The sequence below is a fragment of the Lutjanus erythropterus genome, chromosome 10, assembly GCF_056507025.1.
Source record: "Lutjanus erythropterus isolate fLutEry1 chromosome 10, fLutEry1.hap2, whole genome shotgun sequence".
Lineage (NCBI taxonomy): Eukaryota > Metazoa > Chordata > Actinopteri > Lutjaniformes > Lutjanidae > Lutjanus > Lutjanus erythropterus.
The window spans coordinates 31,741,516-31,767,700 of record NC_139326.1 but is presented as its reverse complement, the minus strand read 5'-3'; the positions used below and the strand labels follow the sequence as shown (position 1 = coordinate 31,767,700).

The 26,185-nt window shown below is 39.3% G+C and overlaps 1 protein-coding gene across 1 annotated transcript in view; it reads left to right on the top strand.

The window, feature by feature from the left end:
* Nucleotides 1-22,174, top strand: part of atad1a (ATPase family AAA domain containing 1a) — a 37,064-nt gene extending 14,890 nt beyond the window's left edge. The window contains exon 11 of the transcript XR_014771475.1: nt 21,982-22,174. The gene's annotated coding sequence lies outside the window, so the exon portion shown is untranslated. The remainder of the gene's footprint in view (nt 1-21,981) is intronic.
* The last annotated feature ends 4,011 nt before the right edge of the window (nt 22,175-26,185 follow it).

Here is a 26,185-nt window from a genome sequence, read left to right as displayed (position 1 = left end):
TGATCATAAAAACCTCGTAGTATTTACATGATTTTCATGTGGTAGCAGATATTTGATAATTATAATGGCTCATCATGGTTTAAGCTTCTCCTGGCTGCTCTCCAAGCTCAGACTACACCACATACCAGCACAAAACCTCTGCTATAGCAGGTATTTTACCAGGTCCAGTGGTCCTGTTCAACATCTTATTTATATCAAACTTTTTTAAATTTAAAACTGCAGGCTTATCATTTTTTAGCCAAATTTTGCACATACATTTGTAGTCCCCAGTATATGAATTCTACTGACTTTTGTGATCACTTAGTCTCGCATAGCTAGACCTCCCTCTCTCAGTGCTGGAGAAAGGTCTGGCCCCACACCTGCACATTCTGCCATAGGGGGAAAAAACACCCTGCTTTGTTTGCATTTCTTTAAAACAATCCCAAATGTCTTGGACGGAGCTAAGCCCATAATGAAGCGACGGTACAGCTGCAAAATAGTTTCAAGGGTGAACTTGTTTTGGTGGAACACTTGCATGTTGAGAGGCAAACTTTGGCATTAAAATGACTGCTCTTAGCTTGTTTACATTCATACCATTAGCGTCCCGGGCACTAATTTGCCATTTTTAGCATGTATGTTGCAACTAGGAGGTTGTTCTTGTTTCTTGGAGACTTTGAAGACATAGTTAGCGGACGCAGCAGTGTCACTCGAAGCAAGTAACCAATGACAGGACATATACCTGCAGTGGGCATCTGGTGAGTCAGACAAGTGATCACTACCAAAAAGCTGACATTTTTGGTTTTGAGTTAAATACCTGGAGCATGGGTCTCCAACAAGGCATCAGTGACCCCTTGGGGTCCTCAAAGTTATAACATGGGTGCATCCAAATTATTGTTTGCTATTTTTTTTAAGTAAAATATCTGAACATACACATCCCGCATGAATCCAACATATTACTACCAAAGCCAAATTGGCCTATTCATTAACAAAACATTGACAGAAGGCCGCCTATGAATGTTCCTGCAATCATATGAGCTAGCTAACTTACTACTATGTGGCGTACATGCAGCAGAGATCTTGTTATTCCTGAAACATAATGGCAAATAGTTTTATTATAATACTATAAAGTGTACAGACTTATGAACCACAAGGGATCCTGCCGTTTTCCAAACAGTTTCTGAGGACGACTTCCCAGATGGTTCTGCGCCACAAACCATCTCGTGTGCCAGGTTAAGAGACTCTGACACACCCTTAGAAACTACTGAGGGTGAGCCAGGCTGTTGACTTAGCAGTTGCATGTAAGCACAAGCAAAAATTGCAAACTTCCTGTTATTTTGGTTTATGACCACACACTGCAAAACTAACATTTTCATCAACCTCAGCTGTGCAACACATTGTTTTCACTGTTAATCAGCAAATGTAAGCATGGCGAACTAAATGGCCATTAAATGATGCTCATTTAGCGTTTAAAGATGCTAAAGTGTATTAACATAGTCATTGTTAGCATGCTAATGTTAGCATTTAGCTCAAAGCACTGCAGCCTCAAAGAGCCACTAGCATTGCTCTGGAGTCTTAGTTGTTGAAGTGCATCTTTGGTGACAGTACCACTACTTATCATTCATGACACACAGTCACACCAGGGAAATTCTGTGTAACTATTATTGTAATACTAATCTATTCAGCCAGTGTGTGTGGGTGTGCAGTATGTGTAGACGGGGTGGTGGTGGGTGAAGTATTTACACACCACTTTCCTAAACATGAGGCATCACTATTAGGTTTCTTCTTTCCCTGCTCTGCATGTGCAAACAGCAGGTTCACTCGCTGAGCAGCGTTTATGATGCCTCAGTAGTATTTATCACAAGGTCACTGTGAGCCCATTCGTCTCATCTCAGACCCAAAGCCTAGCTGTGGTTTCAGATTTCTGCTTAAAAGGCAGTAAACTGGTGTATTTTTTATGTTAAGTGTATTGTTTGCTCCATCTTAAGTGATGCCAATAAGTACAGTTATGTTGCTTCCCTCAGTGTGGAGAGATGTTGAGGTGATATTTACAATTCTGTCTTTAATGAGGCAAAGTCTGGGGTGTTTTTCCTCTAAGTTCTGCAAGGATGCATGTCTGATCTTTGACTCAGAATCATTGATTAGTTATTCATAAAGCTATTGATGAGTTATTCATGAAGAGGGAGTCAAAGTGAAAGTCTCCATTCCAGCTCTTTTCAATTAGAGGACAGTGCCAAGTCGATAAACATGATGGAAGAAGCTCTCCCCAACAGCACAGCTGGCTGCAGATGTCAAAGACTTCCCAGTGAGAGGAGAGCTCAGACACAGATAGATTCACTTTTGTCTGGCCATGGTCTGCCAGTACAGCGGCTCTCAGCACTGGTCTGATGGTCTCAACCTTTTTATCATCAGATAGGAGTGCTGGAGAGAGTGTATAATGGCCCCACTCTGCTCCGTGACAGTCCTCTGAAAGCTTCAGTGCCATCAGACATGATCGAGCGAGCCTGGAGAAATCAGCGGCAGCTGTTATCCCTGCCATATTTCTCAGCAGGATATCCTGTTGCCTGCTGATGTTCAGGGTTTTATAGCTGGAATATAACTCACAAAGCCATGTTGCATAAGCATATGAAGGGCTGAGCAGCTCTATACCAGCAAAGGATTCACAGTCTTAGAGAGAAGATGCTGGGTCAGAGGACAGTGATGATTTATGCTGTTTTGTAATCCTTATGTCATTTCTTTGCATCATCATCACAACGATAGCCATGTGCAACCTTTAGTCAGAGTGACCAGTGAAGGTTAATGAAGGGTATGATTATATCAGATTCAAGCAAACATCCCACCAGTATAATTTCATTTCACGTGTGGAGTAGGTTTAGCAGTACTAAATTAATCTTACTACCAGACCTAATGTCAATGATCTGCGTATTACACAAGGTGATGCCATAAACTTCTGCGTTGTCAGTGAGTTTACTGCTTCGAATTTACCCTTTTTGTGAAATGTGTTGTATTAATAAAGTTGCCTTGGCTTGAATGCAATTCACACAACTGCTTAATTCCACCCGGCATGGCTGCATTGCCTTCAGGTGGGCACTGGAGCTGATCACAGCCGTTCTAGAGTGCGTCCCTGAGGCGCATCTCTGCTCTGCTCCGAGGAGTATAATTTTGACGGGTTCCGCTCCAAGCTGCACACCAGATCATGCGGGGCTGGAAGTGAAACATCGGAACGGAGAATTTGTTCAATTTTTAAAATTAATTTTAAAATTGGCCTTACAGGGGGGTTATGGCCTAGACTATTTCTTGGCTGGGCATATCAACTTCCTGGGAACCTCACAGTGACTCAAGACTGGACAGAGCCACGCTACCTGTCTTTATGCTAAGCTATCCTATACAGGCATCAGAATGGCATCAATCTTTTCATTTTACTCTTGGCAAGAAAACAAATAAGCATATTTTCCAACATATTACATGAAAGATGCCCGATATAATGAGAAACTATTCATTAAATAGTATGGCCTCCTTGAGTATGGTTGCAGCTGTCAAAATAAATCATTATTCACAGGAAAATGTTCCATTCCCAAAAAACAGCAGTTATCAAGAGCTAAGCATCTTCATTTCAACTTGGCTTATTTGCTTTGGCAGTTATCCAAAATATTTTTACTGTGTTTTTATGAGGCCAATGATAATAGAATTTTCTGAAACCCTGGACACCAACTGAGAATGTGAAAAACACCAAAACTGTATATTTTTTCAATGACAAATATGCATGATGACTGTCTTGCAGATTGTAAAACTTTATAAATGAAAAATACAGCCTGTCACAGTTCAGCATTGGAGTACACTTTTGCATAATTTGTGTGCATGTCCGGGTGCTGTTTCCCACCCCCATGTAGAGATCCTGCACCCACAGGGTCTTAAGAGTAGCCTCACTGGGTCGGGGACTGTATGAAGAGGTCATGTCCCACATTAACCTCCCCGACCGAGCTCTGCAGGAGCCGGGTCTGAAGGGAACACTTTGATGATGCTCGTGTGTCATTATTTGTGTGAGCGCTGCTACAGTAGCGGCCACAGTAACAGCCGCTGACATAATCACTCACCCTTAACCAAGATGCTGTAAAGCAAGGGCAGCAAATGGTGCGATCATGTGTTGACATCACGTTAAAACGTCTTTACAAATCAACTGAGCTTTGTGTAATCACTGTGGACTTTATGAGCCGCAGGGTTTTATTGCTGTTCAAAGAGAAAGCCTCGGCGATGGTTACACACTCTGTGTTCGTTCTCGAAGTGTAGAAGGCAGGAACGAGGCAAATAAAACATCTATCCTCAGACAAATATGAGGAAACAGGAGGCCATAAATGATATTTTATGCATGTCAGCTCTACAGTGTGTGTTTAATAAAGTCCTTGAGGATATCTAACCCAGTGGTTCTCAACCTGTTTGAGTCATTACCCCCCAGAAATACCTGGTCGGTGCTTGTGATGCTGCCCCTGTGTCCCCGAAACTGTTTAGGACTTACTCTACAACACATGAAAGCTGTCAAACACACATTATATCAGTAGTACCGGTGATTTAATGTAAAAGCCACTCCTCAGTATAAAATACGGCCCTCAATCCCCATCATGTTCGCTGAGTAGTTTACCATTTTATCTTACAAAATGCAAATATTAGAGTTTGTCATCTGTGAAAATGGTAATTTACAGTAAGTCACTCATTGTCATGTTTGTGTTGTTAATAGTTTTAACCATTATTGAGATGGCTATTACATTTCTTGACTTATACATATTATATATTGGCTTATATTCCACATATTTTTGAGTGCTTGTCTCTTATGTTGTATTTCATTGATTATAATTTGATGGAGTTCAAATTAATGCCATATGTTCACTGAATGACTAAGTGTCTGTTTATAAGTTGTAAGAAATGATTAATAATCTTGTAGAATCTGTAGATGTTTATAATGGTTAAATTCAGCAATATGTTAATGGAGTCTGGCAGGCAGTGAAACAGGCACTCACTTAGGTCCAACTGCAGAGTGTGTATTTTCAGAGCAGAGGGCTTCTCTTTTCAGGACAATGGGCTGAGCTTTACATTGACAGACAACTGACAGTTATAAACAGCTGATCAACTTACAGTGGAGGACTCGCCGTCACTTGTTTTTGTCAGTTTAAGATGTTGCACATGTCCTGCACTCCTGCAGAGCTCCTGCAGAGCTCCTGCAGAGCTTCCTTAAATCTAGGGAGGAGGGGCAGGGTGAAAGAACTCCCTTCACCCGTAGACCATATATCAAATAGGATTTCGACCTATTTAATATACCTATGACTCCAACTAGGTATTTGGACTGCTGTAGTAATTTTTGCTAATTAATTGCTGCAAATTGCTGCTTTTGATGTAGCTGAGAGCTTCTTTTTCCATGGCTCACATTCCATGCTGATTGCTACAATATCTTCCTTTAAGTTTGTTCTCCACAACCATCGGGTACCCATGAATTATCTTTGGACCCCCTTTGGGGTCCCAGCTCCCAGGTTTAGAACCACTGATCTATCCTGTAGTCAGTTTTGGATTCCATTACCATTATGTTGCCTTTCAATGCAACAGAATTTGCTTCATACACTATTATCGCACTTTATGTTATTACAGCTATGGAGTTTATATTGATATTAGTTTAATGGCTCTAACTTGTTTACTCAGGCAGCATGATAGGCTTCCAGGCTTAATGATGCATGATGATGAGACAGCGAGATACACGTGTGGCCAGCGCCCCCACAGAGTGAGTCGTCTGTTGTCTGCCAACCTGCAGAGATGTTGAGCGGAGTTATCCACCGTCTGTGCCCAGGAGAGACAACCAGGACAGCTCAAACAGAGTCATAAGCCATAATCCAGAGGTTAACAACTTGAATTTGGTCACCACAGCGAGTGTAGCCTGCCACTGCAGAACTGTTCGGTAGTATTAAGTATTTAATCCTCTTGTTGTAACCTGTCTGGGGTGTTTGCCTTTTCTCATGAGAACAATGTCAAAGTGTACCCTCTGATCCTGGGGTGGGGCTTGGCAAAGGGTGAATTATGCTAATACCATATTAATAATTTATGATTTATGCTAATAACCATGAAATGCAAAGGTTGGTAAATTGAGTAAAGGTGGGTTTACCCATTAAACCTCTGCTTGTAATTGAAAATCATTTTTCATAACCTGGCAACAAATTAAAAATAAGTACTTGGGGTGTGAATTGAGACATAAAGTGAAAAAACACACAAAAAAGTGTTTTTTCAATAAAATAAATATCGACTGAAAGTTAAGTCAGGAAACTGGACTTGGTGACTCTTTGAGCTGTAAGGTGCATGTCATGGCATCCTGCCGAGTACTGTTGGACTGTGGCCAGATATATTGGATTTGTAGCTACAGTCTTATCAGTTCCGCCTCTGCAGGTCTTGACAGATGATGAACACCCACTGTGACATCACAAATACAACATGTTTAATAGTTTCAACCCTGTGTAACAGCAGCAGCAGATTTCTGCCCTGTGTGACTTCAGTGTTGATTCTAGGAACCGAGCCGTGGCTGTGCATGAGTAAAGCCGCTAATGCTTACGCCAAGAGACAAATTGAATATTTGCAATATCCTCCATCTTTCTTTTTGGCATACGGGAGTTGTACCACTCTCCCGACTTGTAATAATCTGTCTTTTTTTATCCCGCTTTTCTCTCACCTCTGCCGCCTCACAACCAACAAGATGGAAGGCCAGGTCAGAGAAGAGGCTGCTCCATTAGCAGATGTAATTGGAGTGTCTGATGGCCACAGCACACCAGATGAAAGGTAATCAAAAGGTGTGTGGCAGTCAGACTAGGTGTTAAGAGAGGGGTCAGCTCTTAGGACTCACTGAAGCTGTTACTCAGCATGCGTCCTTGGACTGAGAGCACTCCAAAATCAAAAGCACAGCTCGTCTTTACCATGAGTAAGTAGAGCAAAGTTGTTGAGGAAGTGGGGTGTGTGCAAATCTCACTGAATAGTGGCACTGCAGTTGGAGCCTCAGGTGCATTTATTCATACACATGCAATTTTGTCATAATTACAAATATCTGTGCTGCGCATGTGGCACACCTCTGACGACTCTGACAATTGAACCGCTATGATTTTAGCTTGGTTGGTAAATCATATCACAAGCTTATTGCAAAATATAGACTGCTTGTCAATGCTACTTCCAACAGCTGGAGAAACAATCACATATTCAGAGCTTAATGGGAGGGATAAAGACCAGAGATGCTATCCTTCCTAAATAGGTAGCTGTCTACTAAACATAAATATGTGAAAAACTCTTTATAGCGACCACTGACACCCTGACGTGTAAACTGCGTCCATAGGGCAAAACTAAACAACATACCCACCCATCATTTCAAAAGGGCAATTCTGTAGGATTATCAAGCTTGAAGGAAGTCACGTTTTAAAGCTGCAGTCATTTTTATGTACAAAGTTTGTTTGGAAGTGTAACAGGTTTATTGGCCCATTTGGCAGCAAAACACAAGTATATTCTAATTATCTCAGAGACACATTTTTATGTAAGCTACAATACATCAAACGCCAGCTACACATTGTATGGATGTCTTAAGGTGAGACGTCGCATGCAACAGCCTTAGAATATTTAATTCTGCTGCCTTTAATTATGAGTTGCAGATTCACTTATGGTTACTGGCTCATTCATCATTCCCTCTAAAACTGCTTCACCCTCTGTTTTTCAAAATGATCGTCATTCTGGATCAGAGATTTGAAGTTAGTCCACCAATAAACTCGCAGTGTACATCAAGCCTGTTCAGCTAGTGGCCTGTGGGCCAAAGCTGGCCCTTTAATGACCTCAGCCTGACCCTCTGATCATTCATAAATATGAAAAAAGTATAAATAAATTATTTCAAATGAGAGAGTTCCTTCATTCACGCTATTTACGCAGCCATACAGAAATATCCGTTCATGTTCATCAGTGTTAACACTTATAACAGAGATAACCTAAAATAATCTGTTTGCATTATTTGATCATTAAGATCATCATTTGATTTGTAGGCTAATAAGACTGATTCTTTTATAGTGTCTGTTATTAAGCACAGATCTATTAGAACACTGAGCAGAACATTGCTTCTTATGTTCATAATGTGTCTTTTCCAATTTAGAAGACTAAGAAAGTGGAGGAAAAATATTAAAGGGTGTGTTGTTTTACACATTCAAATTCCTAACATCACAGGTCAGACATAGGAAATGTTCAGCCCTTAGGCACTTACTTTTTTCAAAGCTGGCCCTTCTAAAATAAAGTAATTGAGGAGGCCTGGTGTACTTCAAAAGCAATAAACTGAGAGAGTTTTAGAAGAAGAAGGAGGGACTGGAGGCAGCTATTCTAGAAAATGAATTAAATTGGGTATCAAATCCCTCTCAAATGGTAAAACACCAGGAGATGATGGTTATACAGTTGAAGGCTTTAAATATTTCCAAGACACACTTACACCATTGTTGTTTAATGATATCACAATTAAACAATTTTGATCAAGCAGGCTATATAAAAGGTCACCGAGTTTCAAACAATATGAGGAGACTACTGCATGTCATGACGAGGGCAGAGGCTTATCAGCATCCAGTGATAACAGTATCGCTGGAAGCTGAGAAAGCTTGTGATCGCATAGAGTAGAAATGCTTTCCAAAATACAGGTTCAGCCCCTTTTTTATGAACTGAGTAAAGGTGCTTTAAGGTGCAGTTAAAACAAATGGTACAAATTGTGATCCATTCTGCTTTTATCGGTCTACAGACCACGGTTGCCTAGTCTTAACAATTATTTTTATCCTTGCCCTTATTGATGACTATGAATTCAAAGCCAGCCTGTTTGCAAATGACGTTAACATTAGCTGATCCCAAATATTCCATCTTTCAAATACTAAAGTTTACTGACACATTTGGACAGTTTTCTGCTTACAAAGTAAATTACAGTAAGAGTGAGGCAATCCCACTTGATCATCTGACTTACTGATCACATTTGGGCACTGCCCCCTTTAAGTGGAAGCCAAAACACATGAAATACTTAAATGAAATTAAAATTAAATCTCCTGTTTGAAAAATAATTAAGTGAAAGACACCAAATTCTCTTAAGACTATAAGGAAATACATTTAAAGATGGGAAGTTTTGCCTTTAACCCAGTGGGGCAGATCTGGAGTTATAAAAGTGGAAATTCGCCAAGGCTGAATTTTCTTAAGTCATCCTTAAACCTGAAGTTCTCTGTTGGTTTATGGATATAATTTAATTATTCACTGACTTCTTATGGAGGGACAAAAAACCTGCAATGACTCATAAAAAAATAATAAACCTGCAAAATAGAGGAGGGACAGGGCTACCAGATATCCACCAGGACTGCACAGTGTATAATTCAAGTTACCCCAGAGGTTGGCAATTGGCAATGGCGTCAGAAGCAAATTATAGAAGAACATAACAAAGATTTAACTCCACTAACTTTATGGTATAATCCCAAAGTCAGTCCCAGAATGGACAACCCATTGTTACAGTTTTCTTGTAAAATAGCAAATATGTGACAAAAAAGTCAGACTTTTAATTAAATATCTTTACCACTATTTCCATTACAGAGCAACCCTTTGTTCACTGCTGGTGTAAAAACCTTTAAAATAGTGTAACAGCACAGCATAAGTCATGTGGGACAAGTATAGGACAAGTAATCAGAAATGAAAATATTGTCCCTTTTGTTGAGTTGAAAATACAGTTTGGACTGAAAGATTCAGATTGCTGTCTTACTGCAAAATCTATTATGAAGTCATTCATTTCTAAGGGCACAGACACAGAACATGAGAGGGAAATATAAATAGATTTTTATCAATGAGTCTCTTTGCTTCTGTACCTCTTTGTTGTTGTTGTTGTTTTTGTTTGTTTGCTTTATTACTGTGGTCAATATCATGTTTTGCTATTAAAAAATATTAATTAATAAAAAAGCAATGAATTGAAAAGGGAACAACATGATCTTGATTCTATATAAATCACTTAAACTGCATCATGGGAGCTTAAAATAGTCTCTGGATATTCTCCAAACATTTCCCACACAATTCAACATGCAAATCTTGTAAACACACAAAATATATTTTTCAATCTAAGCTATTAAAAAAGATGCATCATGCACTATGGATGAAATCATAATTAGTCCTACACATTTCATTTGATGCCACGCTCAGAGTCTCTTTAATCTCCCATTTCATTACAGTTTTTGGCAGGGGTGCAGATGTGTTTTTAGATGATGCTTTTAATGGTTTTAAATGAACTCCTGCTCAGCTGACTACAAGGTTCTGTCTGTTTAAGCCGTGGCAGAAGGTCAGCCAATCATTTAAATGTGGTTTCAACTTTCCTCTGGGATTTCAAAATAAGAGCGCATTGTAATCCCAGGTCATGTCATACAGTAATAGTCTTAGATTCAAATGAGCAAAATGGGTGAAATAACAACCTAATAATGACATCATGTGACCCGGCTAAAACGATCATCAGCCTGGATTATAGTCGTAATCAGCCCAGAAAGAACAGGACCCAGGTTGCCTTCTCTTCATAACTGATTACACATGTATCCAGTGGCTCCACTGACTCATCACAAGTCTGCAGCTGAAAACATTCATTAGTAAGTCTAGGTATTTAATAAAGGCTGAATTTTTTCTACACGTCCATGCCAGTCAGAGATACACGGCTGACCCATGAAAACTGAATGACTGTTCATTTAAAACTTTATTTAGGTGTGTTCTTCAATGAATAAGCAAGTTTTTAACAGACACAATAACACAGGTGCTCGTGGCCCTCCGAAAGAAGTCTAATGACACCCTGTCACCCACTGAACATTTCCTTCCATTTCCGTCTCACGGAGAAGAAAGCCCAAAGCATGTGATCATAATATCGGACAAACCTCTGCCAGACCTCTGCAACGACTCCCGCATTCCCGTGTTCCAGAGTCGCGTGAAAAGGCGGCTAGCTATGCTAATAAAGGCGAGGACAAAAGCACAGCACCCACTGAGGAGAGCGGAGATGGGATAATGATCACTAATTAATCATGCACTGGGGTCATGTGGCTCATCTCTTCACCACCAACACAAGAGCAGGAGGGAATGAGTCACTTCCCGCTGAAGGCTCCATACAGAAGGCAGCTGAATGAAGTGAGACATGGGTATCTCAGCAAGACGCCTTTTATTAGTCTCAGCCAGTGATGCAAATGTGTGAGCTGCTCTGGGAAAAATGGGTTATTTATGCATGTCCAATCATTTATTAATTAACATACACATGTATATTTAACAAAATGTCCATTCTTGCATTACGTGTTTATCTCAGAAATTCACACTAAGCAGAGTGTTAAAACACATCAACCATAAAGGCACAGAGTCAGACCTCTAAAAAATGGACGAAACAAATTATTACTGGGAGTTTAATGCTTTTGAATATGCTTGCAGTACTCGCTTAGTATATCATAGCTTAAACATGCATTTCCTGATATTTTTCATCCACTAGCACTTATAAAATCCTCAGTGTTACTGTGCATGTTCTAAATTTCAAAACATCATTGTGAATTGTAGGAGGAAAGTGGGCACTACCACAAAATCAGAGGTCCTTAAAGCTCGATGTATTTGCACGATAATGCACCACATGTGCGGGGATAGCAATCACTACTGTTCTTTGTTAACAAAAAACACAATTCTCTGATTCCATTACAATTAATGCCGGTACACCAGATCAGAATAAACAAGTTTCGACAGTCACAAATTTCGGCTAGATGCTTGATTACATCCAGTAAGAGTCAGCTACAACCTCTCTAAAATTTGCTTTATGCCTTTTAGTCAAAATTTAGCCTCTGAGAGTTGCAGCAAACTGGTGATTTAAACAAGAGCAAATATCTTGAGGAAACAGGTTAATTGTAACAGGAACTATCCTACTAAAAAAGATTCAAGGTACTTGACTTTACTGAAGTATACACAGTTTATGCTTCTGTAGACATTTATTGTTTTGCATTGGTTTACTCCACTACATTGATCTAACAGCTAGAGTCAGTAGTTATTTTCCAGATAAAGATGTTACTCCTACTCCTACTAAAAATACTCAATCAATCATCACATAACATCAATTCTATGCATTTTTATGGGTTAAACTACCCCACAGTTTGTAAAATAGTTTAGATTAAATGATAATAATCCAATATTACACTATACAACAACGTGAACAACAGGTGAACGGAGGCTGTCTCCATAATGAATGCTTGAATGCAGAAATTTTTGACTTGTAGTTTACTGATAGTGAAGTATTTTTAATAAATGAGGGATGTGAATACTTCCACTTCTGGAGATAGTAGCTGACATACTGTACATAATGCATTAAAATAATTAACATATCATTAGTGCTGTTGCACCCTCCCCTTGAACACAATTGCAACAATTAAGGTTGCTGTTCTAAATAATGGGCATCTATACAGGAATAGACACTAATATTATAAGCACTGGCACAAGGGGGCACCATACATTTGGTAGCCAAAGTACACTTTTGGTGGACCAAATGTGAACAATACACAAAAGGCAATTTAACCCATCTGTCTTCAGTACCTGTGATGTTGTCACTTTTTTAGTCACTCTTGCTTCTATTCATTTTCGTTGCCATTTTGTTTTTTCATAGTCAGCCTTTTGTGTTTCTGGCTCTTCTGTAAGGATCATATAAACAGTCTGGGTAGGTTTAGTAAACCCATACTTCAGTAGCCTTGACAAATGAGTAGGTAGCTGGCAACAAGCACTGTTTGTTTTTGTAGAGACCTAAATGGCCACAGAGTAACTTCTTGTAGCCATAGGTCATGGTTAATGTCGACCTCTGGGATATTTCCATGTAACTGTCTGGTAGTTTAGAAATGTATCTGTATGAAATGCGTACATTAGGCTTTTGTGTTTTTGTACCTAATGCACCTAAATGATATATAATACCTAAAACTGTCTAAACTGGCTTTCCATCTCCTTTATTATTATATTATTTATATGAAGTCAAAAACTATAAACTCTCTCACTACGATTTCGTCTCAAATTGGAATGATCATACAGTTACACTTGAAGTCACACATTGACTTTCATTCACAACTTTTACTTTTCAGGAGTGTTATATAAATTCATTGTAAATTTCAACTGTCATTTATACTCGTAGGATATTCTGTTACTCTCTGCACCTCTGTTTTGTGAAAAATTGACAACTGTGCTAAACTATGAGAAGTTTTCCTGAGCTCTGAGCCGTCGTACAGTAGATTCTTCTGTTAATATGAGTTTAGATGTTATTGAGCACATCTTGTTGCACAAAATAGCTACAAAGCTAAAAAAAGGTTTGCTTTTGACATACTGTAGGCTATAAAACTTTTTATAATGTAATGCTCAGCACTGTAATTACCTTTTCTTTTCTGTTCTCTTCTCCCCCTCTGCTATCCGACTGGTAGCTTGACATTTGATTGCTGTGAATAGCTTTCATAACTACTGACAGTTTGACAGGCTCTGTGGTTGGCTGACTGGTCTACACCTTCACCAGTAAAGTAGCTGGAATGAAACAGACAATGGTAGGATAGAAATAGATTTGACAGAACTGGTTGGCCATGCATATCACATTGTTTTGACTTCACGGCACCACGCTCAAAGATAAATTATGGCAAAAAGCTTTATGTAATGACAACAAGCTGAGTTTGGATCCTCGGCAGCTTTTAATAAACAAGGCCTTGTGTTCGGAGCATGAGAATGAGCCGTTAGGAGGAGCGCTGCATCCCATCATGCATATCAAAGCTGTTTTCAAATGTCTCCCATCCTTAACATTAACATTCAAAGGTGCAGTTGATTACACTTTCATGCAGTTATTTAACCGTGTGAGTATGACTGTGCTCCTTAAGAAGGGGATTTCTAGAACAGCTTCAAGTGGAAAGGTTTGCCAATGAATATTCAGACAGGCACTTGAAAGGGATTTTAGACGAAGGGGCTGTAAAAGGAGCTCCAGTTGTTTATGACACTGGTTGCTGAATATGGATTCTCCATCATTAGTAAATGTTTGCTGTTACACAGCTATGATGTAAATATCAGAACATGCTTTAGAGGAGAACTCTAATGGGTCGTAGGATATGTGAGGGTGCAGAAAGGGTCTGTATGGCATATGACTGTACATGTAAATTGTTGTAAAAGACATATACAATAGTCTGGGTTTTGTGGGGTTTAAACAAGAGAGCGATCTGTTGTCACAGATAAAACTGCAACATCTGGCATTGTGCTTCATTAGCTTTCCTTTATAATTATCCAGTAAAAGGAACAGACTTTTGTTGCCTCAGAGGGAATAAGAATAAATTTATCTTAATTACAACACTCAACACCGGCTAACTTTTCTCCCTTATTCCCTGAAATGATCCGATACGGTAGTCTGAATCCGTCTCATGAGGTCTGTAACCTCGGGCTGGATATCAGTAATCAACACCTCTAAGGTATCGACAGAGGGGCAAAAGTACAAACGCTCTTTCCTCAAGTAGAAGTACGGATATTTGTGTGAAACAGAGGTACCGATTGAGCTTTTTTACTCGAGTTAAAATGAAAAAGTACAGGCTCTGAAATGTACTCAAAGTATAAAAGCAAAAAGTCACTCTCTGAAGGACATTTCTACTGTCTGTTTCTGTGCAAATCTAACTGAATCTTACCATTTCTCCACAGTCCAGTCTCCCTTTGGTCACCAAAGTTATTACAATACAGGGGAATTTAAATGTCTGAACAAAATTTCACGACAGTAATCAAATCAAATCAAGACATTTCACTAAAATGTCAACCTCATGGTGGCACTACTGGAAAAGTCAGCAGACTAACAGAATCATAAAGACTCATCCTTTGGGCATCATGGGTTTATGTACCAAATTTCATCACATTTCATCCAGTAGCTGCTGAGATATTTCAGTCCCGACCAAAGTAGTGGGTGAGCTGATGACAGATGGACATAATTGCCACAGATCAGAGATGTTCACAGAGTGGGAGGCGGGCCTCCTCAGGGAGGCTCCACACAGTTTCAGAGGAGGTTCAGTGAATTGAAAAGAAAATATATTACATTAGTGATTACCTTGGTTATCAAAAGGAGATCACACAGAATAACCAATGTGTGTGCTTTTGTTAAAAGATAGTTCAGAGATATAGAATTGGGAAATTTGACTGTTTTTCCCCACGTTCCCAGAGTCAGAGACTAATGAATGCCTTGGGACAGACCTTTTTTTTTTTAATTTGATGGAGCTGTGTAAAACAGTATTATTAGGCTACCTTGGCTCAATTGTTGATTTTCTATGGGATCAAATCACATAATAATTATCCAGCATCCAGGAATTGAGTGAGCACATTTCTCTAAGACTTTGAAATCCCCTGCCATAGAGTCATGCTGCTAATGTGGCTAAAAAGTCATCAAAGAAGAGGCACTTGATTTTCTGCCATGATATATAAGGTGTGTCTTAATTGTCTTGGTTCAGCTATGGTCACTGGAAAGCTGGTATTATATGTCCAGCGTCTGCACTAAGGGCCACATGATGTTTCGTCATCAGAGGGTGTACAGAAACCTGGATTATATTCCTCAATGGACACTTACACGGACAGCTGCGGACAGCTGCATTACCACGGACGTGTAGTAGTTGATACCACTTTCTAGAGCCTGCTTGAAGGACGCCTTCAACACATAGACAGTAGATCACCATCTACAGGAGCGGCATACTGTAGTGGTTGCATAGAAAATAGCGTGGATAAGTTTGCATTTTCAATTGTGATACACAGATGTCCGCACAGAGCTTACGAGTACACCATCTGATTATGAAATTTATGTCACACAGACCCAAGCAGACCCTGGAAAGTATAATACCAGCTTAATAATACCAGCTGCAGGCTCTGTGCAAACATCCATGTCCCCTCAATTTGTTGTGACCGTGCAGACATAAAATACATCCTGTGATCCGGAGGTTTTCCCCAGGAAAGACTTACCAGACACTCAGAGTTCAGAACAACAAAAGACAAATGTTTCATGAACTGAATCAGCTTCAGTGTTCACACACTGCACTTTGTAATTTGTCATATTTTGTCTCTAAACTGTTTTCATCCTGTCCAGGCAGAAAACATTGTAAATCAGTGAAGGCTCTGCTCTGGCACAAGCCCCTCAATGCTGTCAGTTCTGCCGACAAAGATCAAAATACTCTTCATGTAAACATGGTTATAGAGTCTCATACAGTTCTCATTCATATCATCAGAATGTGACCCTGGTCCTGCTGTTCTATTTCTTTTACCAGCACCAAAATATCAAGGAGATTTTTACTATTTCTATCATGAAAACCTGAGTGTGCATTCACATTTATATTTTTTAATGTTATTAGGTTACTCATAGAGGTAACAGATATACATTAAATGGTGAACTTCTTGCTTTCAAAAGGTCCACACTTTGCCCCACTATTGGAAACCTGTCCTTTGAAGTAACTTAATCACAGAGCAGGAAAAAAATGTCTTCAAGTCTTATTAGAATTAATCATGCCCTTTGCTGAGGTGGCACTTTGTCAAATGCTAAGCTCAGGGCTGGAAAGCAAATGAAAACCAAAAGCTTTCCTCCAAGAGATCTGGGCCAAGCACGCACATTTTAGGTGCCATGCACTGTAAGTGACGAGCAGAGAGCATAAGACCCTCACAATTAATTTCCTGTCTGCAAAATAATCACACTCATCCTTTCAAACCCTGTTTGAGGATTAAGGAAGCTAAGCAGTAATACATTTTGGGGTAAAGTTATTGCATAGTTATGGCTAATCGGCCTCAGAAATGTATTTCTCTCTGTGATTTCATTTCCTGAATAATATCTGACTTTATTTTATTCTTCTTTATTGTTTTTTATTTTGGTCATGGGTCTCTGTCTTGATTTTTTTGCATGAGTACTTTAGCAAATTCTGTGCCTTTTCTTGGCCCAATTTGTTTGCTTTCAGCCATGCTAGTGGCATGGCTCTGGAGACGGCAATGACAGTCTGTTTGTCAGTCAGCCTGTCCATCTGTCCACCACCTTGGTCTAAATTTGAATGTTTCAGAAACTGGTGGATGTACTGATATAAAATTTAGTACAGACATGCCTGGTCCTTGGATGAAAAATTTTATGTTTGCCTGACTTTTCCTGATATTTGTAATTTTTAGTTATATGTCTGATTAACTGCTGGATGGATTTCTTTAAATGTATTGCCCTTCATTACATTATTTACTCCATTACCTTTCCATCTGCCATCAAGTTCAGAATGTTAATTGTCAAATACTTTGATTTATACCAGGAAGTGCTAGCACACAAAATCAACATGTCTATATAAACATGTCAGCATGTTCACAATAACATTTAGCTCAAAGCGCTGATGTGTATAATAAGCTTATTGCCATCTTCAAATGGGGTGGTATTCATCGTGTTCACAAAAAAATCAAGATCTTTTTTTAAGAAGTTGTGACATGTTTGTTTACAGTTTCTGTGGATTTTTCAGTGGAAGGAATATATTGTAATTTTGTCACTGTATAGGGTCACTCTTCATAATTTTGTAGCACACTATGTGTGACGAAAATGATGTTCTCACCGGCCTCATGTTTTAATTTTGCTTTTGCCTCTCCTGCATTATGTTTCCCACTTGTTAGCTTGCTAAGTTATTAGCTTGGCGGCTTCTAGATGCCTACAGTTTTGGCATCCATGTTGCTGTTGCATAGCAACAGTATCCCCTTGACTTAACCACTTGAAAGCATATCATGTAAACAAATTCCCATGTCATAACCCTAAGTTTATGAGTTCTATTTGAAGGCAGCATGCAGCCTAAAAGAGCTGCTGGCTGTTGGCTAGTCTAGTTTCTGGTTTTAATCATTGAAAAAATTTAAGTGACACTTGTTTATACAAAAAGGAAGCCTGCTCTTTCCTGGAGGGAGTATCTGAGAGATCTTCTCTTGTTTCATGGCTCAGTGTCAGGACGCAGATACTGATTGAGCCTGTCATTGATCTGATCCTGTGGGAGCCAGTGGCAGGACTCTCACACTGCACTCAGATCAACAGTGGTGTCAAAAAAATTCAGTCTCTCTGTCGCCCTTGTCTCCACTCGCTGTTATTGTGAGCAACAGTACAGAAGCGTGATCAATACAAAAAGATGATTGATGAGACACTCCTGCCACCAACTGCACAGAAACTCTCTGTTCATATCAGGATATCAGAAGAAGTTGCAGAAAAAAATCTCCAGGTCTCTGGACTCGCTGAGGAGTGACAACATTCACACCGCCCACGGCCACATCGCTGCATGCTGTTGGATGGCTGACTTCAGCCAGCTGTACTGCCAGCGGTGGTGCACTGATATCCAGGACATGCAGTAAACACAGATATATGGTCTGCTGCTGCTCTGCTGCTGGCTGCTCAGCTGAAAGTTCACTTTTACAACTTTCCCACGCTGCAGAGCAGAGAAACAAGGTGAGCATCGCACATCAGTAAATGTGTCTCCGCCTGTCCAAATGGCATTTGGCAGCTGGTTCCTCCTGTGGTTTGTGGTGTGAAGACATCAGCTTCTCGTTTGCAGCCTGACACCGCAAGCGAGAACTGCACGAATCAAGGAAAGAGAAGTCACGTTTCCTCGAGTTATATTTCAACGAAACACACGCATGTCTCCTGGAGGAGGAAATTCAAGCCTGTGACTATGGCGAGTGGGTAGTATACAGCCTGGTCTGCACTGCCTTTGAGTTGTGGGTGACTTTTGGGTCCTGGGAGTCTGGTGACTCGTCTTCTCCAACGCCTGACATTATTTTCACCTCCGTGACTCAGCGCAGGCTGCTGCTGCCCTGTTTGACATTCTGATGTGGAACAAACAGCCAGCGGCCCACTGGCTTACCCTCATCAGCAGAGGCTGTTTGTATATATCTCTTTTTCCTCCCTCCCTCTTGCATCCTCCCTGTCTTTCTTGTTATTACTTTGATTGGTTTAGTCTGCTGCCCTGCAGCTCCACATAGCTGTCAAGGGAAGGTTGTTCAGCTTAGTGCAGATGTAACCTACTGTAGCTACAACACAGCGCCTCATATTTATTCCATTAGATGCATGAAGTTCAAACACATTGAATCTAAGCTGTAACATCAGCAGTGAGTTACTGGCTTTACAAGCTCACATTTAGTTTTTTGCATTGTAAAACTGATGGCCAAATGTTTCAGGTCAGAGATGATAGACTGTATTCAAGCTATGCTGTAAAGACAAGTTAAAAAAAAAAATTCAATTAAATTTACTACTTGTTAACCTAAACTAATGGAGTGGTCGTGCTCCTTGATTTTATTGTAGGATGAAGGGCAAAACAAGACCACAAAACAACTTTAAACAACACATGCAGAAATGTCCTGTCACAGATAGGTCAGTGGGGGTGTTGCTTGCACTCATGTGTATGTGTGGAATTCAACACTGGTCAAAGAGCATGGGTCTTCAAAAGGGGGTCTGGGACACCTAAGTGGCTCCTCAGAGTTACTGCAGATAAGGCAGACTGCACATTATTGTTTTATAATTTTTTGACAGTTTTGTTTTTTCCAAAAATGAAAATATGTGAATCCAATGTTGCAAAGATCAGAATATTTGGTCTCTGGGCCCCTATTTTTTCAAGCTCCAAAAAGCTCATCAGGGCTTTTTCAATATGCTTTATTGATGATATTGTATGATTGTACTATTTTACATTTTTTTTGTCAATCCAACTCAACTAATTCCAACAAACAAACAAACAAGCATTTCATTTACAGAACACTGACAAAAGGCTACCCATGAATCCTTGTGCAATCATGAGGTCTGGCTAACCTACTAAATCACTGTGTGGCACCAATCCATAACAGTGAACTAGTTAGCTACGTACTATTGAAACATATTAATCAATTAGCTGTATCAAGTGCTGCTGACTTAGCAGCTACAACTAAACCCATACAAGAGACAATCTGATAATTTTCATTGTAAGATAAGTAGTCAGGGTCCCTGCTCCGATTGTCTATAAGCTAAGTCCATGGCCTGCAAAATGTTGAAAGCCCCTGTAAAAGTAGATCTGGGTACTTAAATTAATTACTGAAATATTAGCTGGTAAATCAAATGATTCATTATATGTAATGTCAGTAAAACTTAAACTGTAAAGCTCTTTAGGTGAGTTATTCCTTAGGCACCCTACATAGTAATATTCTTTTTTGGTACCCCTCCATGTGCATCCCCAACCCCCAACAAGTCCTCCAGATTAAATGATAAAATATGTCATTTGTCCATGACGTCCAGAACAACATGTGTTGAGTGTTTTCTGGTCTGACGCCCCTGTCAGTACGACCACTTCATTTGTCTGTGACTTCCAAACCTGTTACTGGGTATTGTTGAAAAAATAAACAGGTTTTATGATTTGACACTGTAGTGCTGAAGGTTTGGTTAGGTTTAGGCATTATTATTTTTGTAGGTTTAAGAAAAGAGTTTGGGTTGAAATAAGCACTTTGTTAGGATTAGGATTGCAACAGTTGGAAACGTAGATTGTAAATAAACATGGGCCACACATATCCATTCCCTCCCACTGTACAAAAATGAAGCCCAAATATCCTGGATATGAGCGCTGCCATCTTGCACTGGTGACGTTATTTGGAGCCAGAGTCTAGGCTGTAGTGATCAGGGTTTGAGCCGTGGTATTGAGGTCCCACCCACACAGCCGGTTGACTGCTTTCCGAGCTCAGCTCAGCTGTTAATCATGATGTGAAACCACTTAATTAAACTAATTAAACCAAATTGATCAGAAAAATGAACACTTGAACAAACATCAAAATAATGATAACTACCTACAATCTTTGAGAAAAAAAAATCTAACAATTTATAAAATTTCAACTTTTTTTATCTCATAATTTTGACTTTTTATTTAACATAATTATGACTTTTTAATCTCATAATTATGACTCACCTTGAGGATATTTTTTTCTTTCAGTGGCGGAAGTGGGCTTCCATATTGTTTAATAGCAGAATTAGCTTCAATTTTAAATATTCAAGGACAATAAACACTGTTGTTTTTATGTATTTATTATGTTCTTTTATTTAAGCCTGTCTTTTTGGCTAAAGAGTCCTGAGATGTCTATTGAGATTTACCATTATTGCAACCTGTCCTAACCAGAAAAATCAGGTGTCTACATCGCCTGTGCAAGCAGCTTATTACTACTCATATTTACATTTATTGTGAGGCAATGATCTTTAGTGGCTTTGTTAATGGTGACAAGAGAAGTAGAAAAAGAGAAGTCCAGACTCTTGTGTGAAACCAAAAGTCAGCATTTATTATTTAAAGTTGTAAGTTACTGAACTTTTGTTATGTACATGACATCTGTCTCGTCACTCTCACTTCTGTTAGCTGACACACTTATTTTAACCCAAACCAAGATCTTTTCTGAACCTTTACCAAGTATTTTTATTGCCTAAATCTAATATAACTATACTGTGACTGTTTTATAAGTTTAATGTCATGTGATAGTAGTGCAACAGGCTACACTGACAGGTGCTTTTCCATGTAGATGAGTACATGGTGTGGGAGCTTTCAGCATACAGTCTGATTTAATTTCTTTTGCTTGGCTCATGTTCAGTTGTCTCAGACTCAGCCGGGGGTTGAGGTGTATCAGCATTTCATTGAGCTCTGTTTGCGGTGACAAATCTGTCCTTCACTTGCACTGACAGTCAGTATCTATAACCGCTGTGCACCTTGTGTGTTGTGTTACTATGACAACCAAAGACGTAATATAAAAATGTACTTATAGTATAAAAACCTTGCCTGAGAAAAGGAGGACATGTCTTGAAGCACCCTTGACCTGTTCATGTAGCACTGCTTTAGATAACAAGCAGAAACTGCTTGGACCTAACTGAGCGAGTGAACAAACCTTTTCTGCAGTAACTTATGACTAACCTCTCATAGACAATGTTGCTGTCATGTTCAGGTTTTTGGTTACTAGTCGATTAACCGAATTTAATGATCACTCACACAGACAGATGGAGAGGAGTTTCTGTGCCCAGCAGACTTTCAGTGACCACCACCTGAAATATGAAGACTGAAGAAGTCGTGGCAGTCTTTGGAAAGCAGGATACACTGTCAGTGTGCTGCAGGTGAGGACGACACTCAAATGGACCTGGAAGTCTTAAATTTCTTTCTTAAAAGAAAAGGCCTTGACGACAAGTTCAAATGAACCATTGTTCACTATAAATATATTATAGTGTGACTATTTTCTTTAATTTAAAAAAGTTGTGTCCAGGCTGCTTTAAAAATTTAATTTGACTGAATTGGAAACAAGTTGAGGTTATTTCGCAATGATTCAAAACAAATTACATTTTCTTGTCAATACACCTAATGTTAATTCAGTTGCACTTGAGAAAATTGTTCAATGAGCTTAAGATGTTAAGTCGAACCAATAACACTTAATGTTTTCTCAGTTTGAAGACTTAGTGAATTTTTTCAGGGGTTTGGGACTGAGTTCAATATACTCACATATATAGAGAGAGTTTTACAGTTTTTCTCAATCATTTTTACTCAGTTTTAGTTTTTCAGTCTAACATTCTCTGAATTGTAAATGCATTTGTCACAACTGTTTGATGGGACATCAACTCTATTGCATGTTTGCAGAAGTCAGTAACTCACCCAAAATATTTCGTACTTCAAAACCAAGTTATTTTGTCAGTAAATTGGGAAATGTTAGCAAAAAGAAAACTTGTTTTGTTGCTACTCAGATGTTTAGATGGTTTTTTTTCACTGTGACAGTCAGCCTTGGAAACGTTACTTGAATACAAATCTTTGTTTTGTTCTACTTTTTAGTTGATACTGACTGACAACTGTACTATACAAGAGAAAAAAAACAAAAAAAGCTTTCAACTAGACATAACTTTAATTGTTATGTATCGCACTGAGGTTTTTAGATTGAGATCTCAATAGTAGTTACAGTAAAAGTTTACTGGGAAAGGTCAATGCTGCACAATACTGTAGCACACAGAAAAAGGATATGCACTTTTGTATGCACACAGTAAACTTATTTGTGAAGCAAAGTGTTATGAACAGGTTTATAGTGGCAAATACAGAGGTGAGTGAACTGTAGTATAGGTCTCTTTTTCCCACTCGTTGATTGATAGTTGAACTGATGGTTCAATTATAGAATATACATGTACATTCAACAGATTTTGATATTTGAATTTTGCATGTGACGAGTTCAGCAGCATGTACAAGTGGTTATTGTGCAAGTTGTTGACATATTGTGCTTACTCTTTTGCACACGTGCCATAACGTGCAATTTCAGAAAAATGATAAATTTAAATCTGTTAAGAACAACAAACTAATCGCTCAGAGATTTTAATGTATTGTTTTGAAAGAAAGTCATTCTCATTTGAGATCTGAGCCAAAGTGAATGAAAAAAAAAAAAATGTTACGCAAAAAAAGCATGTTGGGAAGTCTGCAAATGTGTATGTCTCTGTAAAGATGTAATTTAATGAGTTGATTGAACTCTGTAAAGTACATTCATTCAACTCATCATTTCAAGTCAAAAGAGAAGAACTCTTGTTTATAAGTTCTTGAATGTTCTGAAAATAAATACTAGAAATTTAAAGTTGAATTAACTTTAATAAATAAAACTTTAATGTTTCTGTTAAGTTAATGAGAATAGTTTAGGTGATGCCACCAAGTATGATTTTGAACAGTGTAAGCAAAGGACACACAGCGGATCAGATCATAGAGTAGTTAATCTGTTGTGTGAATAACTGTCATCCCAGCACTGACACAGATGCAGACATGAAGTGTAATCTCTGTCTTAATGCTTTGACAGCACTATCATTTACTTTTCATGTCAACAGACCATGTTGAGTTGGAAAGTGAACTGAGTGTTATGGACCTTTTCCAGACTTCATATCTGTTAGTAAGTTTCAGTCCGCTCTTGCCAGTCACTGCACAGTCATTCAGCATACAGTGAGAATAAATGCAATGTCTGCAAAGGTTGGAGATGTGATAATAACATGACTGTCACGAAACAGCAGCTGTTAATAATAGAATACAAAATGTCCTAAATTAGTGTCATAACAGGTTGTCATGCGAAGTCCCTGCAGACTCTCTCTGATCAGTCAGACTCCCGTTGTTCTCAAAATAGTCAGAATAAAGTGAATTTACATGGACACTGAGCCAGCTGGAAGGGCTGTGGAACAACTTGGCTGCAGTCCGCTCACTCTCCGCACAGCCTGCCTTGACAGTAATTACAGAGAGTGAGCGCGTGAGATTGTGTGTGCCCGTGCTTGTTTGTACAGTAAGTGTGTGGAGAGCGGGGCTGGCAGCCCAGATAAAGCCCGAGGCGAGGCCCCTCGGAGAGAGGTGTGGGTGGAGGGTCATACCACTGCAGAGACGACCTTTCGAATAAAAGCCACTTCCCTGTGAGGAGTCCAGGTGAGCACACAATTACATTTTCATAAAATAAACTTTAAAGGCAAATGCATTCCACACGCTCCAACTATATATAGCTTTTTTTCGTGCCTCGTTTTAATGCACAGATTGCATGAAGAGGTGCTCTGACTTGAACCTAGACAATAAACAGGAAATAGCATGCAGACAGAGAATCAATATATCCTTGTTGGTGGCCAAACAACAGAATGACGTAGTAAGTTGGTGTCAGTAACCTCTGTGACAGCAAATGTTAACTCCATTGCCTGGTTGCCAAGTTCACATGCCTCATTTATGTACCACAGAATTCAAACTAATGCTGAAACATGTTTGAACAGTCTTTTTATTCCCATCTTCCCACGGTTCTGCAGACTGTCGCCCTGGGCTTTCAGTAGTAAATTACCATTTCCTGCTCACTAGCTGCTAGTGGACAGTGAATATTGTCCACTCATGTGCTTGTATGCAAACTACGATAAGTGCTTATGCCACTGGTTCCTCAGTAGTGGCGCTGCTTCAGAGTTCAATCCTCAGCACTGGTTGTCAGTGAATTCACAGAGGGCTTACAGCTGGTAACCTACTGTATATTCCACTTAAAGGGCCAGTGTGTAGAATTTAGTGGCATTTAGTGGCGAGCTTGCGGTTGGAAAACAACTCATCTGTACCTCCAGTTCCAAGTGTGTAGGAGAATGTGTGGTGGCCACAAAAAACACAAAAACTGCGAGTGAGTGTTTGGTGTGTCCAGTCTAGGCTACTGTAGAAACGTGGCGATCTCTATGGAAGAGCACCTGCACATAGGGATCATTCAACAAAAACACAGTTCTTATTTTCAGGTGATTATGTACTAATGAAAACACACTTAAGAATGTTCCAGTTCTACCATATGCTGCCAATAATTTTTACACCCTGGACCTTTAATAAGAGGCTGAGCCTATAGTGCATATATGTGCGTAGAGTGTTAGTACAGGTACGCCATTGGACTGGATGTTTACTGCTTGTTTCTCTGTGTTTCCTCACTTAAAAGATGCCTTGTTTGTGGTTGCTCTTGTTATTCTGTTCATTTCCAGCAATGTTTTATTTTGCCATCTTCTTAGCAGAGGGGTGTTGAGCTGAAACAGTTATTTAATCAACATAAAATTCATTTTCAATCTCAGCTTCTCAATTTTGAAGACTTGTTGCCTCTATCTGTTCTGTTTCATTGGAAAATTTGTTTTTTTGCACTGTGGGTTGGACAAATGAATAAATATGAAGGAGTCATCCTAAGTTTTTTGACAATTTACAGGTCGAATGATTAATAAAGAAAATAACAGACAGGTGAATCAATAATAAAATGACCAGTCTAAATGGAGTTGGAGGTCGAAATTTGTCACATTGTGTGATGAGACATCTAAAATAAATTATTTTGCTTTGCCATATATTGATCTATTCCTTTAGTAAAAGGTCATTTATGTCTTGACGCTTTAACTTAATTTTTCTCCCATCATCCATTTTTACAAAAGAAAGAAGAAAGTTCTTCATCAGTGACACATGGACAGCTCTAAGAGGTTTTATATCTCTTCTACTTTTTAATGGAGCTGGCGAAGTCCAAGTTTGAATTCTCAGACCAGCTGAGAAAATCTGCGTGGGAAAAGGACACGAGTAACATTCTCCCGTCCTTCAGCAACTCTTAGCACAAAGCGGCCCAACGCCAACCTCTCCAGTGCAGCTGCTCACTGGCCACGAGTAGTAGACGGCACAACAGATGGGAAACTCTGAATCCAAACAGAGAAAAGTTGCAACACAAAGCA